The sequence below is a fragment of the Pelecanus crispus genome, chromosome 3 (genome assembly GCF_030463565.1).
Source record: "Pelecanus crispus isolate bPelCri1 chromosome 3, bPelCri1.pri, whole genome shotgun sequence".
NCBI lineage: Eukaryota > Metazoa > Chordata > Aves > Pelecaniformes > Pelecanidae > Pelecanus > Pelecanus crispus.
This window is the reverse complement of record NC_134645.1, coordinates 67,613,318-67,628,142: the sequence shown is the minus strand read 5'-3', so window position 1 is coordinate 67,628,142 and position 14,825 is coordinate 67,613,318. Positions and strand designations below refer to the sequence as shown.

The 14,825-nt window shown below is 36.6% G+C and overlaps 2 protein-coding genes across 2 annotated transcripts in view; both read right to left on the bottom strand.

The window, feature by feature from the left end:
• Positions 1–14,825, bottom strand: part of MTFR2 (mitochondrial fission regulator 2) — a 486,796-nt gene that overhangs the window by 37,122 nt on the left and 434,849 nt on the right. The gene's annotated exons all lie outside the window — the stretch shown is intronic.
• AHI1 (Abelson helper integration site 1) overlaps positions 1–14,825 on the bottom strand; it is a 128,723-nt gene that overhangs the window by 34,791 nt on the left and 79,107 nt on the right. The window lies entirely within an intron of this gene.

Sequence of the window (14,825 nt, the reverse complement as noted above, 5' to 3'; positions counted from 1 at the left end):
TTAAACAGGCTTTATGCTTATCTGTTTCCTAAAAATACGTAGTACAGTTAAATTCTATTTATTAATACAGTTAATTTCTCTGTAATACAGCTAAGTAGAATTTAACTCTATCTGTAACTCTTGAAGTCAAGTATCTACTGACCTCAGGAGATCTACTCATGTCTTTAAAAAACATACCTGACTAGGGATAAAAGACACAGAATGAAAATTATATAAGAAAGTAAAACTGAGTAATTTGCTTTTCATGGTTCCTCCCACAACTGAAATTCAGCAATGGCTAGTTACCCACAGTTACTTAAACCAAATTAGCCTGTTGCTCTACAAATGGAAAGCTGTAAGTCAGAAAATATGCTTAGAATACCACAAACACTTTTCAAAATCAGCATTAACATTTTTGCAATGCAAAGTCTTCTCAGCTAAGAAAGAACAGCCAGTTACTGCATGAACTACTGAGTTTCTATATTACCCAGTAGCCTCGTAATGTCATATTGAGTCCTGACCCAAAAAAACCCAAAAAAACAAAAAAACAAAAAACCTCATAACTGCTTGAAAAACATATGTAGCGTTTTTCTAACACTTGCATTCAAGGAAAAACAGTATCAGCAACATCATATGCAATATGCTGGAAAAAATAAGTCAGCTTGATCTTTCAGGTCTTTATCATGCCCAGAATAGCCACTAGTTTGTACCTAGCCTATTTTCTCCATTAAATTAGCACTTTCAGCCAGCACTGAATATTAATTTTGAGAACATATTACCAGAAAATTCCATGACATTGCCAAACAATTCATACACTATTAAACCTGAAAAATGCAGGACCACTGGCAAACACTAAATCAGGAAACCATTGTAAGAATTTTAATATGGTCTAAAATCAAAAGAGTAAGAAAAAAAAGTTAATAGCAGATACACTTACTGTATTTTCAGAAATAGAAGGCTATGTCTTTAAAATACATTCCCAAGTTTACTTTCCATTTTGCAGTTCAGAAACTAGACTGGTTGGATATTTCATGAGAATATGTGTGTGGTGAAACCGACCTACCACATGTGAGTTCTTGTGCATGCACACTTTTGAGTTTTCAGACAATTCATGAACAAACTACTCTAAGAAGATTTTTTCTGCGTATCAGCGATTAGAATGTGTATGAATAAGTAAGTCCGTTCTAATTCATTTCCAACTGTATATGGAAATAAAATAATGGCCTGTAGCAACTTTGGTAACAAAATCTGAATACACTTCCTTGTAAATAATATATGACAAAGCGCTTGAGACTAATACTGGTATCATCCATTACAGAGGAAAATATACTGAAAAGTTAAGTCCAACATTAAAGCAACACATAGCAGATCCAGTTGGGCACAGCTTTCAGTGATCTTGATTTTTCAGCTTCCTTCACCTACAAGGTCTGCAAAGTTTTCTAGAATGCAAAAGTAACCTGCTACTACTTTTATGGTAGATGGATTTTTAGAATGCTTTTTAGAAAGTATCACTATTGCTACACTCTCAGCCCTCAGCCACCATGCAAGTACTCTAGCAGAGGTTACACTGGTTATACAAATACGTAGATAGCAAATGTTATGCTACTTTAGAGAACATAAAAAGGCTAACTTGGCTATTAAGGGCCGCCTTCTAGTACAGGAGACCCTGGTAGAAAACTTGAATTATCATTTGTCAAAGAGCTGAAAAGCAATCTGTTCTAGACAGATTTTTCCTTGGATCATAAGTAGAGGAGATGAAAAAAATAAGCACGGAAAGGAAATTGTTTGCAAAGAACATCACTAGAAGGCAATATTCCCTTTCATTTACAAAGTAGCACTCGATCTGAGGAGAGGTAAAAGATGGAAAACCAAGACAGGCAGGTTCATAAAGAGGTACTGTGCCCAGCTTTGGGCTAAGACCACATTTCCAGAACTCTGGATATCCTGGGGAGAACAGACTTCTCTCCAAGGTTCAATGAGCGACCCAAATCACTGCAACTGGTTTTAGAAGAAAGTAAGAGTTTACACTATCTCAGCATCAAGCCAGCAAGTAGAAGTCACAGTTCTATCCAGTGAATTTGTATCTTATTTGTATAGGAATTTTACAAACAAGAATATTTGCACCGCAAATCTGAAGATGTCAACAAAAATATTAACAAAATTTAAATTTCAGAATGAATACAGAAATACCATTTGATTAAATATTTTCTGTAGTATCGTGAAATACAATTTGATTAAGTACTTAATGTAATAATGAGAGCTTTTTTCATATCATCACACAGGTAGTGCCAAACTGATAAAAACTGCAGTATTTTAACATACAAACTTAGTTACATCACCCATTCTCTTTGGTTTGACTAACAGCAGCAGCTAAAATTGCTACTGACTGTGCTCATAACTCCATCTCCAATAACCCAAAATCCACATGAAAGCAGCACCTGCTAAGCTTTCATACTCATCAGTAAGAGAAAGGGGATTACTGAGGTCTGAACATTCAAGGACAGGAAATTCTTCTCCATAGCTTATTATGAAAGTAACCCATTTCTATACATTACGCATTGTGAAAGATACCTAGGTTTCTTTAAAACTGACTTAATTGCTAACTGCTACACAAACATTTGTTTCTTCAAAAGGACCAAACAACTGTACAAACACAGAAAACTGTCTAGCAATACTCTAAGTTTGGAACTCTCAAAGCATATGGCTTAATAGCCTTGTTCACATAAAAGTACACAGTTAAATCTTTCTAGATGGTTTTTGCACATTCACATGTGCCAAATTATTAACTCAAGAACTGGTGATACAGACAACCCTAGACACACCTTGTTCTCTTTGTGGGATTCCCGGAACTTACCCTGAAAATTATTTGTTTTGGTAAGAAAAGCTAATTTGCAGGAAGATTCTTAATTCAAACCACAGTTTCAATTGCTGAAGATCCTTTACATGTATGAGTAGACAAAAAAAGATCGAAGTGTCCTTTCTGCTCTTTAGCACAAGGAAAACAACTTTCCAATAAAGTACTGTTATCTAGGTATATGTGATGTGGTATATTATAGGTATGCATTAAGTGGGCACTGCACTCCAGATTTTCCAAATAACAGTAGCACAATTATCTTTCTTCTCCTGTTGGTTCTGCTTTTTATACAGAAGCAGCCAAATCTAAAGCAAATATAATTGGGCTGAACATATTGTTAGATTGAACTGCTGGACACAAAAGCTGAAAAGTTACCACTAATTAATCAATATCTACTTCAAAACACAAGTTCCGAATATATTTCTAAAATGAAAAATTCCAAGAGTGTGACTTGGAGGCCTTAAAGGAGATAAATACCAACTCAGTTTTAGCTTGTATCTGGCTCACAAAAGAAGTTCTTCAACTAGCATTGTGCACCACACAGAAGTTAAAGGGCTCTGTTACAACAGATTCTCCTGAGCAAGTAGAGGAGGTGACAGACCTCACTGACACCTCCTCTGCATTGAGACAGTCAAAAAAAAAAACCCAACCCCAAAAACGCACTTCAAGGACAAGACCATCCTTTTTTATTAGAGAGGTGAACGCTGCTTAAATGTGGTTATCCATAAATAAAAATTCAAAGATGCAAGGTGTAGGAAAACAGAGACTATTTATGATCTCCACCTGAAAACAGTAGAAAATATGACACCTTACAAAGTGAATCTTAGCAGTTACAGTCCTTGCTAAGAAAAAAAAAAAAAAAAGCTAGGGTAATTGCTTCTTTATGCTCTACTGGTAGATAGTGACAACCAGAAGTTTGGTAAAAGAATTCTCAAAACTTTTTCTGCTACTAGGCAATTTATCACACTAAAATATGCTCAACATATATTAAGTAAGCTCCAATTTTCTATATTTTATTCTGCGGCATATTAGCTGCAGCAGCCTGCTTCCTTTGACCAGTCAGGCTCTGAATGGATTCCAGAAAGCCCTGTATCAACCTATGTCACTGCAACACCCTTCAGCTAATCTGAGGGAAAAAACCAAACCAATCAATGAGGCACCAGAAGCTACCATAGACAGTTGAAGTAGAGACAGTGGCCCTCTATTCAAAACAGAAGATATTGACAGGATAGGAAAAGGGGATCTGATATCTAGAAGCATATGGGGATGCGATATGCTGGAATCAATCTTCAGATAAGATGTACAGTTTCAAATACTATCTATTACACAGTCTGAGTAAGAGCCTTCTGCAGAAGGACTGCCCAGCACACCAGAGCAAAGCCTAGGGTCAAGTGAGCAGGAAAGACTCTAAAGAATTTTTTTTTTTTTTTTTTAATTCACCTATGTGTCATGCAGATCTTTTCTCTCTGGCCAAGGAAGTAAAAACTGAAGGAACTGATCCCTTATTGTGAGCAGAAAAGGTGAGAGGCTTTCACTGGAGCATGCCATAAGGTTGCAGAAAATACCCAATACAAGTTTTCAGGAGTAGAATTTTAAGGCAATTCTACCACCTCATTTGAAGCCAACAATCAATAACTGACTGTTCCTTACAACCTCCAGTGAGCAAGAGAGCAAGCTAACAGTGAGGAGGCAGGCTCCAGTGAAGCTCTCATTTCATCTGGATCAAAGCAGCACATTGAGGCCAGCTCCATAAATAATACCGACTCACTAGGTTGTGTGACAATAGTAACGTGTAAGTTACACACCTATAGAGGCCTTCACTTCTCTGTACGTGCCTTCTGCTTTCTTAATGCTCTCCCAAGCCACCATGCTCTATCATTAGTTTCTATAGGACCAACACAATCAGTATCAAGCTACATTGGTACCACAGTCTATTGCAGAGCATAATATGGACCACAGAGACTCGAAGTTAATTTAAAAGGTTTTACATTAGTAGAACGAATCATGTGATGGAACTTACTCTCACTGAACTTGGGAACATGGCGCTTCAGCAATGAGGGTACAGACAAAAATCTATCTACAAAATTAGCAAAAGATTTTTAAAATAATTGAAAAAGTATGCATGTATACCAAAAAACAATGGATAATGTATCTTAAAAATATGGATTTTTTTTTTTTTTTTTTAATGTACTTGGTTTTTGCTCACTTGTCAAAACAAGGAATAAAGTCAAAGGACCTAGGTCTCCTCTTGGGAGAGGGAGATGCCTCCATCCTGTGCACCATGGCTGCTACTGGGTCTTTTGCACATTTCTCCCAGCTCCACTGGAAATTACAGGAACAGAAGGATTGGAGCAATACGAGGAGGGATCAATTTCCTCATCTTATGCATTCATGCTTATTGCTGTACAGACAGCATCCTTGCTGACCTTAACTTTGTGCTGGACAGAAAATTGATACTTTACTGCACAACCCTTGGGCAGAAGAACCGTTTCCAACTCTGAAACCAGCTAGAATTGCAGTTAAGCATGCACTTTGTCAATACTTGCTGTCTTGTGGCTCAATAGCTCAAAAATCACACACAAGCTCTATTTGAAAGTACAGACAAGCTCAGACTGAAAACAGTTAACAGGACCTCTCTACTTAGGAATTAATTAGATTTAGTTGTTTTAGGATCCACATAATTGAGAAAGTAAGGGCACACTCAGGCCAAATCACTTTTGGCAGAGTCTTTCCACAGTACTACGTCACACCCTGATTTTGCAATCTATATCCACTGCTGCCAAACAGAGAGTAATGCTTCATTTAATCCACACCCTTGTATAATTTGGCTGAGAGTACTTCCTTTAGCCTGAAGGCACAGCAGTAATTACCCTAACATACACCAATTTCAAGTAAATAGAAATGGTGTTCTTTTGATAAAAGTTTTTGGAATCTTCAAAGATTGCTGTTATTGTGCTCTGTATTTAGTGTAATTTTTAGTGAAATATTTTAATTAACTTGCCTAGAAGAAACATGAAAAAGAACATATAATAAAGGAACATGTGTATCTTTGATCTCAGGATAAATAATTCTAGCAAGTTGAACTAGAAAATACAAACTCTTCTGACGTTTATAACATCTTATCAATCAGATAGAGGAAACTGGATAACCAACCTTTTAAAACAGAAGAACCTGACTGTCATTAATGTTAATGGTTTTGTCTCTATGTCTTTACTATTCTGTTAGAACATTTTCGTGGTTAGATGAATCTATTTATACACCTTTTGTTTTCAAATTAAAAAATCATTTTTACTATTCATTTTATAAACATAAACACTCAGGTCTTCTACCTTAAAACAAGGTCCTGTATTTCTGCCTTGAGCCAAAACTCTGACATTGGCAACTGATGTTGGTGGCACAGCAGCGCCACAGAGCTCTGAGGAAGTTCCTTCCCCTGCAGAATCGCCCAAGACATCCGTGAGCCACGGTGAGGGGATGGCTGTGTCCTGGTACTCTTAAATTTGTATTTATTGCCAAAGTCAGCTGCGAGATGGAACATCCCAGAGATGGCTCTAGTGACTGAGCAGAAGAAATAAGATCAGGGAGTATATGCCAAAGTTGGCTGCAGGTGACAACTGAGCCTTCATAATCTATTTGCGCTGAAGAAACTGAGACAAACTGAGACACAGTTTCTTCAAAATGTAAATGGTATAGCAAAATAGCTTAGAAAATAACCAGAAGGGCATAAGAAAAAGAAAAATCTTGTGATGGATGTTTCTATTGTTTTGAAAGAAAATTAACTTTGAGAAAAATACTTCTAAGTTCAATTTTTCAGCTCCTCCATTCTGCTGTGAGCAAATAATAACAATTTTTTAAAAAAAAATTTTCTTTGTCCCTTCTCTCTTATACTTTTCCCCTCGTTAAAAGTGAGAGATATGAATATCTTAAAATGAATGATCATTTTCCCCAGGGGAGTTTCCATTCAAATTAGCACACAGACATATATAAAAAAAACATTTTAGACCTAATATTCTGCTTTTGGTAAAAATATTTTTACCTAACATCAGTGTAGTTAAGTCAGTTCACGTTTGCTGAAGATCTGATCTGTGGTGTTTAGCTCATACTTTGTCTCTACTCAGTTCTCTTACCTTCTTTTGAAAAATAAAATCTGGTAATTTGATCTAAAACTTGATCCGTTATCATAATTTCTCTGTGACTATGCAGTACTTTATAGTTAAAATAAAGCCTTGTAATGAATGTAATGGTATTATCTTTGGTTAATAAGAGAAAATAAAAACACAGAATAATATACTCAAAAAACTAGGGACTAAAATAAGCCAAGTTTATTCACTTAAAAAGTGCTAGTTTTCTGCACTTTCTCATAACAGTTTTCAAACGTTATTGTTATCCAAACTGGGGGGTTGTGGGAGAGGGTGTTTAAGTAATTCAGTTTCCAAAAGAAGGAAAACATACATATTTGATCCAATGAAAGAGTTAGAAGCAATTGAGCTCTACAAATTACAGCAAACTGTGAGAATGCTGCAAAGTTGCAGTTAGATGCTCGTTATAAAAACAAAAAACAATTAATATTTCTATATTTAGGAGTGCAAATGAAAATTATAGGCAAAATTTTTAATTTTTTAGAACCACCGTCCCATTAGAATAAGTAAATGAGAAGGCCACATTTCAAAAAAATTCCATCCCCATAAAAATATTAGAAGAATCCTCTTGAAAATTTTTGAAAGGTTAAATTTCTGAAACATGTGTCAGGCAGGATCAGTTCTTCCAATATATAACAGAGCTGGAAACCAGCAAATTGCATAAAAATGTAGAAACATAACTGAGAAGTAAGAAACAAGTATTGGGCACATATTTCTTTCATCTTAATGCACATTCACCCTTTTCAAACACATGACACAATCTACTATAAGCAGACTGTGGCTTGCAGGAAGCTAACCGTTCTACAAGCATTTCTCCTCATGTATTCTTAGACCACTTTCCATTTTGGCAACACCTCTACAGGACACACTAATAGTGTTCTGTATTTATATACAGTTTAAGACTCAAAGACAACTGGTAGTAGACTACTAATCAAAGGTATTTCCCCCACTGGACTGCCTGATCACACTGAGGCCATTATGACTATCCCATAGTGAACAGGAAACTTGTACTTCTCCCTCTACAGTAGTCAGGATAAATAGGAAAAGATAAACATATCAGGCCACCAGGGAAAACTACCAAAACCCTTTTGTGCAGGCCTCAATGTCACTTCATTAGTTTCTTAATCAATATCACAAAAAAAAGCCCAGCAGACTCACCGATACTAATGAAATTGAAAGACTGTCTTTGTGAGAATGCTTACAAGAGGGAAGTAGGTAATGTTTAATATTCTCATATATAAAAGTAATGAAAATTAGTTTCCGTCATCTCCTATTCCTCCTAGCAGCTTGTATTACACTGAAACCACTTTCAACTAATAGTGTGGGTACTGAACCGCTTTTATGTATGTATTTGGTACTCTTCACCACAACATGCTCCTGCCCCAATTTTAAGAAGATGTGGGGCTAAAAAAGAAGTAATTCAAAGTGACTTAGACATTATGGCAAATTGCTACACCATTTCCATAGCTCTGATCTGTGCAGCCCTGCAGGCTTAATTGCTTTCCCCACCACAGCAAATCTAAATGAAGCTGCTGGGTGAGCTAATGAGGCAACACACATTACAGTTTAACAGGGAACAGACATACACAGATTCTTTCAAGACAAAATTGAGAGTTCTTTTCTCTACAAGAAGTCTTTTACACACACTCAAGCTATTTCTCTTAAAAAAAAATTAATAGGAAGAGATTTCACTCCTACTTTAAAATTTGATAAAATACAGTATTTACAGTAATATGTTAGGATCAAAAAACAAGTATGTATTCAGTGACCTGCGTGCCATACAATTCATGTGCATGGATTGGATATCAGTAAATGGATTTCTCCAACTGGTGCTCCTACCAGCATTCCCACTAAACAAAAATGGTCCCCCAAGGTCAGCATTATCTAACTTCAGCACAGCAGTGTGGGAAAGCTGGCAATGCTGCTGGCTGTACCACATGCTTTCTCTTAGTCATCTTCTGTCTGTCAATCAGTTCTTTCAGTCCTCTTTGAAAATGCCGCCAACCCGGATCCAAACACAGCCAGACATATACTAGAAATATAGTATTTCATGTTATACTTGGACTATATGGTACACATACATGCAACCTTCAATTAATATATACTCTATCATCTTTTTTAGTATCTTGTCAGTCTCTTCAGGATATTTTATTCCTGTTTATTCTCAAATTAAAAAACCAAGCTATTCTAACAGTAAAACTGAATTCAGTTGTTCATTTGATACATTTTCAATGATAGCTTGCATGAGTCTTTTTTCCCCTAACAGCTTCTTAATAAGAGATGGAAAGAATGAGGCCACAATGAGCTAGCTTTCTACACACATTCTTCCTTGAGTGGCACAAAATTATGTCAGAAGCAAGATAAATACCCCCAAAACAAACCAAAAAACCCATTAAACTACTTCAGGACTGTAGTATTGAAGATAGATGGTACAGAGTTGCGGAGAAAGTATGAAATATTGAAAAAAGTAATCGATACCAACATACATATGAGGATGTAAATTTGACAGTTTCTGCAGTGTCTCTGCAAAAATGTGAATTTTGCTACCTGATGTACCTCCTTTTTCTGCTTCTCAAAGGACAAGAATCAAAACAGTATTTAAAGAGCATTTAGTTGATGTATAAATATTTTTGATATCTTTGATGTAGAAACCTATTTTACTGTTTGCTTGGGAGTGAAAAAAGGAAGTTTTAAATAGTCTATCAAATGCAGGACTTAAATGCAAAGTCAGTGCTACTGATACCTTCAGAGAGCGAGAAAGAGTGCTTTGAAGCTTTCACTTTATATAGGTGGAAAACACCTTTGACTGTCAGTTGTATTAATGGAGAGAAAATTTCTAATTGTTCTCAACCTTGCCAAAGCGTTATGTTTTTTGTTTTTGAGATTTTTTTTTTAAAGATACAAGAACCATCACGTTTCTAGCACGTACGTAATTAATTTTTAAGAGCAAGTTTAATTAACTGGTTTTATTGAAGTCAAAATTTTAGTGAGAAGATCTGTGCAGTATTTATAGTCGAGCTTCAATCTCCCACACAGTTAATAATTAGGGTCACTGCTAACTACAATTACTTGAAATCTAAAACTTATTTTAGAAGACATGCCCTGAACACAGTGGGAGTTAGTGAAGAGTCACTGTTGAATAAGGCCTAAAAATGCAGGCCATTTCTTTCATGGCATGCCATGAATCTGCAAAACAGTGTCTGAGAGTATAGGAAGGTGATTTCACTGTCCGAAGATGCTCACAATCTTAAGGAGGGAAGGCAAACAAAACCAGAGAGGATTTTAATGTCTCTCAGAGAACGGGTAAAAAGCTGGAGCTTTTGCTACTCTCTTACTTGTTGAAAAAATAACAACTAGGAAATGGGTTATCCTGGAAGAAGGTACAAAGATGAGGACATGATGGAAAAGATAAGAATGTCTAAGACAAAGTCCCGGATAATGCTACAGTGCAGTGCTGCAGAGTAGCACCATAGGATAGGTATGATAAAATTAGCACTAAAGCATGAGCATAAGCAGAGCTGTACAGAACAAGGAAGGTAAAACCTCAATTCTGACTATCAGAGACAGGTCTTGATAAATTTTCATATTACCCCCCCCAAAAAGAAAGACAATAAAGAAGAAAAGAAGTTCTGCAAGCTTAAACATTACATACGTTTAGGGACAGATTCCCTAAAGTGTACTAAATAATAATCAAATAAGAATGAAGTGATCTGCTATATATACACAACATGGAGAAATTTGAGTAGAGTAAAAAATAGGGCCAGCCATAAGACTTCACAAATCCAAATTACAAAGGTAAAACTCAAAGGGGATTACTTTCTCCAAAGACACACACCTAGCAAATTTTTCAAACAACTGAAAGAGCTATCAGCACAGCTGACGCTTTACTGAGGCAGACACAAAAAAAAAACTGATATGGCAAAATGAGTTACACTCTCAATGAAAGATTCCAACTGACAGGCTATCAGGATGGACAGTAAGAAAACCTAAGTTCCGTACCTTCCTCTCAAATTTAACATGATCTCTGTGAGAGGAAGGTACACAACACACGTTTTCTTAAATTTAAATTTTAAGAAACCTCTCTATTGAAGTGCTTTATACCTAATGCATAAGAAACAAGTTCATCCATGTCTTGTATCTGCTTTGTGGTACCTACTTCATTAATTACTATTTGTCAAAATTCATTACTTTTTTCCTAATAATTCTAACCATACTCTTGACAAAACTTGAAATGTATCTCTTGCACAGCACTCTACAGCATTGATAGGAAAGCAGTAGATGTTGTTAATCTTGAATTTAGCAAGCCTTTCAGCACTGTCTCCCATAAGATTCTCACAGACAAACTGGTGAAGCATGGACTGTGCAAGCAGACAGCACAGTAGACTGAAAATTGGCTGCGCTGCAGGAATCAAGAGGTTTGTAACCACTCACATAAAATCTAATTGGAGACCAGTCACTAGTGGTGCACTCCAGGGGTTGATACTGGGGCCCACACTGTTTAACATCTCCATTAATGACCTGGATGACGGGACAGAGTGCACCCTCAGCAAGTTTGCAGATGACAAAAAACTGTGAGGAGTGGCTGATAGACCAGAGGGATGTGCTGCCATTCAGAGGGACCTTGACAGGCTGCAGAAATGGGCCAACAAGAACCTCACAAAGTTCAACAAAGGGAAATGCAAAGTCCTGCATTCAGGGAGGAATAATCCCATGCACCAATGCAGACTGAAATACACAAAATACCATTTAAACATAAGAAAATCCCCTTTACTGTGAGAACGGTCAAACATTGCAATAGGTTGTCAAGAGATGTTATGGAGTCTCCATCCTTAGAGATACTCAAAACCCAACTGGACATGGTCCTGAGCACCCTGCTCTAGATGAACCTACTGGGCTACATGGTCTCCAGAGGTACCTTCCCACCTTGATGATACCATGACCTTGTCTTTAATCATCTCACATAAAGAACATTCTGTGCTAGAGAAAGGTGCTGAAGCTCTCTATTTGATAATTACACAACAGATTATTTAATTTAGAACAAAGTAAGTTAGGATATCTAAGCATCACATGTAAAACTCAAGATCAGGGATAAAAAACACCCCTAACTGAACAAACTCTTTAAGGAGACAAGGAGGATCTGACACGGAAATATATTAGTTTACAGTTAGAAGTTACAGCAGCTGAGCACGCAGAAAACCAATCACTACCAGATTGTTTCCCTCTATATGGAGTCACTTCATAAAGATAACAGTTCACCTTTTAAAAAAATTAATTAAATAATCAGAAAGGGGTGCTCAACATAAGTCTCTAAAACATTACAGAACAGAGGGAAGACTGAAATAAGAAGAGGCATCTTTGCTATCACACTATGAAATATTCAAGGACGCATGAACCTAAATGGTTTCCAAGTAACTTAAGTTTGCTTTCACAAAATAGTGTTGCTGAGGGAAGGGGCTATATTAGAATGATAAATGGCACTGAACCATAGTTTCAGTGTTTCATGAATTTTTCCTTCAGATAAAATATTTTTAAATTTATGTTTCTTACCATTTGACCGGAGTGTTGCGAGAGCCTGTGTACACAGGCCCCTTAGAAAGGGCTGATAGGGAAGACAAGAATGGAGAGTGCTGTAGGGAAGGGAGGAGAGGCTCAAACGTGCAGAGCTACAGAGCAGGTGACGGGTTTGTCAAGAGCGTATGGGTCAGAATTGGAAGACTGGCCAAAAATACGGACAATGTGGGGGGCACCTGCTACAGACTGCCTGGCCAAGAAGTGGAAGTGGATAAAGCCTTCTTTAAACAGAGCAAGACGACTCACAATCACAGGCCCTGATTCTCATGGAGGTTTTTAACTACCTCATTATCTGCTTGAGACACAAAAACACAGGCTACAAACAGTTCAGACTTCTGGAATGCACTGGGGACAACTTTATGATGCAGATGCTGGACAGGCTAAGAGGGCTGCACCCCTGAGCATGCTAATAATGAATAAGGCAGAACCGGTTGGAGACAAAGGCAGTCCAGCCTCAGTGACCATGAGATAACTGATCTTGAGGGAAGTGAAGAAGGTAAATAGCAGAACATGAACGGGGGCTTCATGAAAACCTATATACATACAAAAGCAGCACTTGAAGAAAAGCCAAAACATACTATATATTTGAGAGTATACAGAACCCATCTGTTAAAATGAACTGGCATGTTTAAGAGGCATAGGAGTGAATATTACTTTTATTTTAAGTATTATAAAATCACTTACAGCTATTTCTACAAATATATCTGAATACAAAAAGATTTAAAAGTCAGGAAAGATCTGCAGTATTACTGCTACTACCCATAAATCACAAAGGTGGATACCCCATTTTTCCACTGTTTCTACCTAACACAAGACCTAGGTAATTAAATTGTCTTGTAAAAGGAAGAAAGTGCTGCATGTATCCAAGCTACTACACTATCCATACCACAAGACATCATCTACAACCTTATCAAGTTAATACAGCATGCACATACACCAGTTACATGGTTAAAAAGATTGCTAACAGAGCTTTACATGTGCTGCCTGTAGGGACTTCACTGTAATGGGAATTCTGCATTTTGTTTTAAGGAGCACTAAATACAGAGCAAAAGGTGACAGTAAAGTGTGAGAATGAGAAGACTGAATAACTGCCAACATAACCCTCAGGAATATGTAACCATCTGCTGGACAAAAATGAAGGATCTCTGTTACAGGCAGCTGTTAACAATGCAACATCTCAATAACCTAAGTACGGAAAAGCATATATATACTGTGTATATGAAACCAACACAGAGAAAAAAAAAAAAAGGGTTTGTGCTTCCAGCACAATCCATAAATGAATAGATCTTTTTAAGTACAGATTTTCTATTATTCAAAAGTAAAATTAAGCTGGCAGTTAGGAGCTATGAACATGAGCAGCTATCTTCACGCTTTATAACCAATGGGGAAAGATGAAATAGATGAGCAAATCTTTCTCATATGTTTCCCTGAAAGCCACTCTATCTCAGTAAAAGAACTTGGAAGCCTCCAAAATGACAGAGAAGTAATTTAGGATTTTAAAAGATTTTTACAGGAAAACCTATTTCAGTTGTCCCCCACTAGCATCTTTATGGTCTTTTTCCCCTAAAGATCTTAATTTTCTCATGGCTTTCATTAACTGTTCAAAGACTATTAAAATATACCTCTTTTCCACTATACTTCCCTTGCATAAATAATATCATGTGCCTGAGGATCATCTTGAAGTATTAATCAGTTTTGGAAACAACTACATTCATTGGGAGTGCACATGAACAGCTATAACATTTATCTATGTTTGTTCATGCTATTTAAGAAGCCTCCATCAATACACTTATTTGTGCTTCTGCATAAAGTAAAATTCAAGACAATAAAATGCACTGGTTTGAGTAATATTAGCTCTAGCCATTTAAAACAACTTAAAGTATATGTTAATGTTCTTTAAAGGGTTAGTCCACTTATTTTAAATATTCACAATATGTAAGACAGCATATGTATTCTACTGTTTCTGTTGTTTCCAGAGTGTGTAAAACTTACAAGCATCTGCTGTGCGATAAATTAATATTATTATGGCTCTAAGTTCTTTGTTAAGGTAGAAAAATGGAAGTACAGAAGTTAACTGGTGCATGGCCATTTGCATTGTGAATTAGTGACTAAGAGCAATTCTGAGACTAGTGGTCAATCTTTTAGCTTTTAGATCATGCTAAGGACTCTTTCCCCCTGCCACACAGAAACAGTAATCACAACTTGATTTGCAAAGAAAATTGCTTTTAGGAGATAATTCTATATAATTATAGAGACTATTCCTATCTTTACTATATACATTT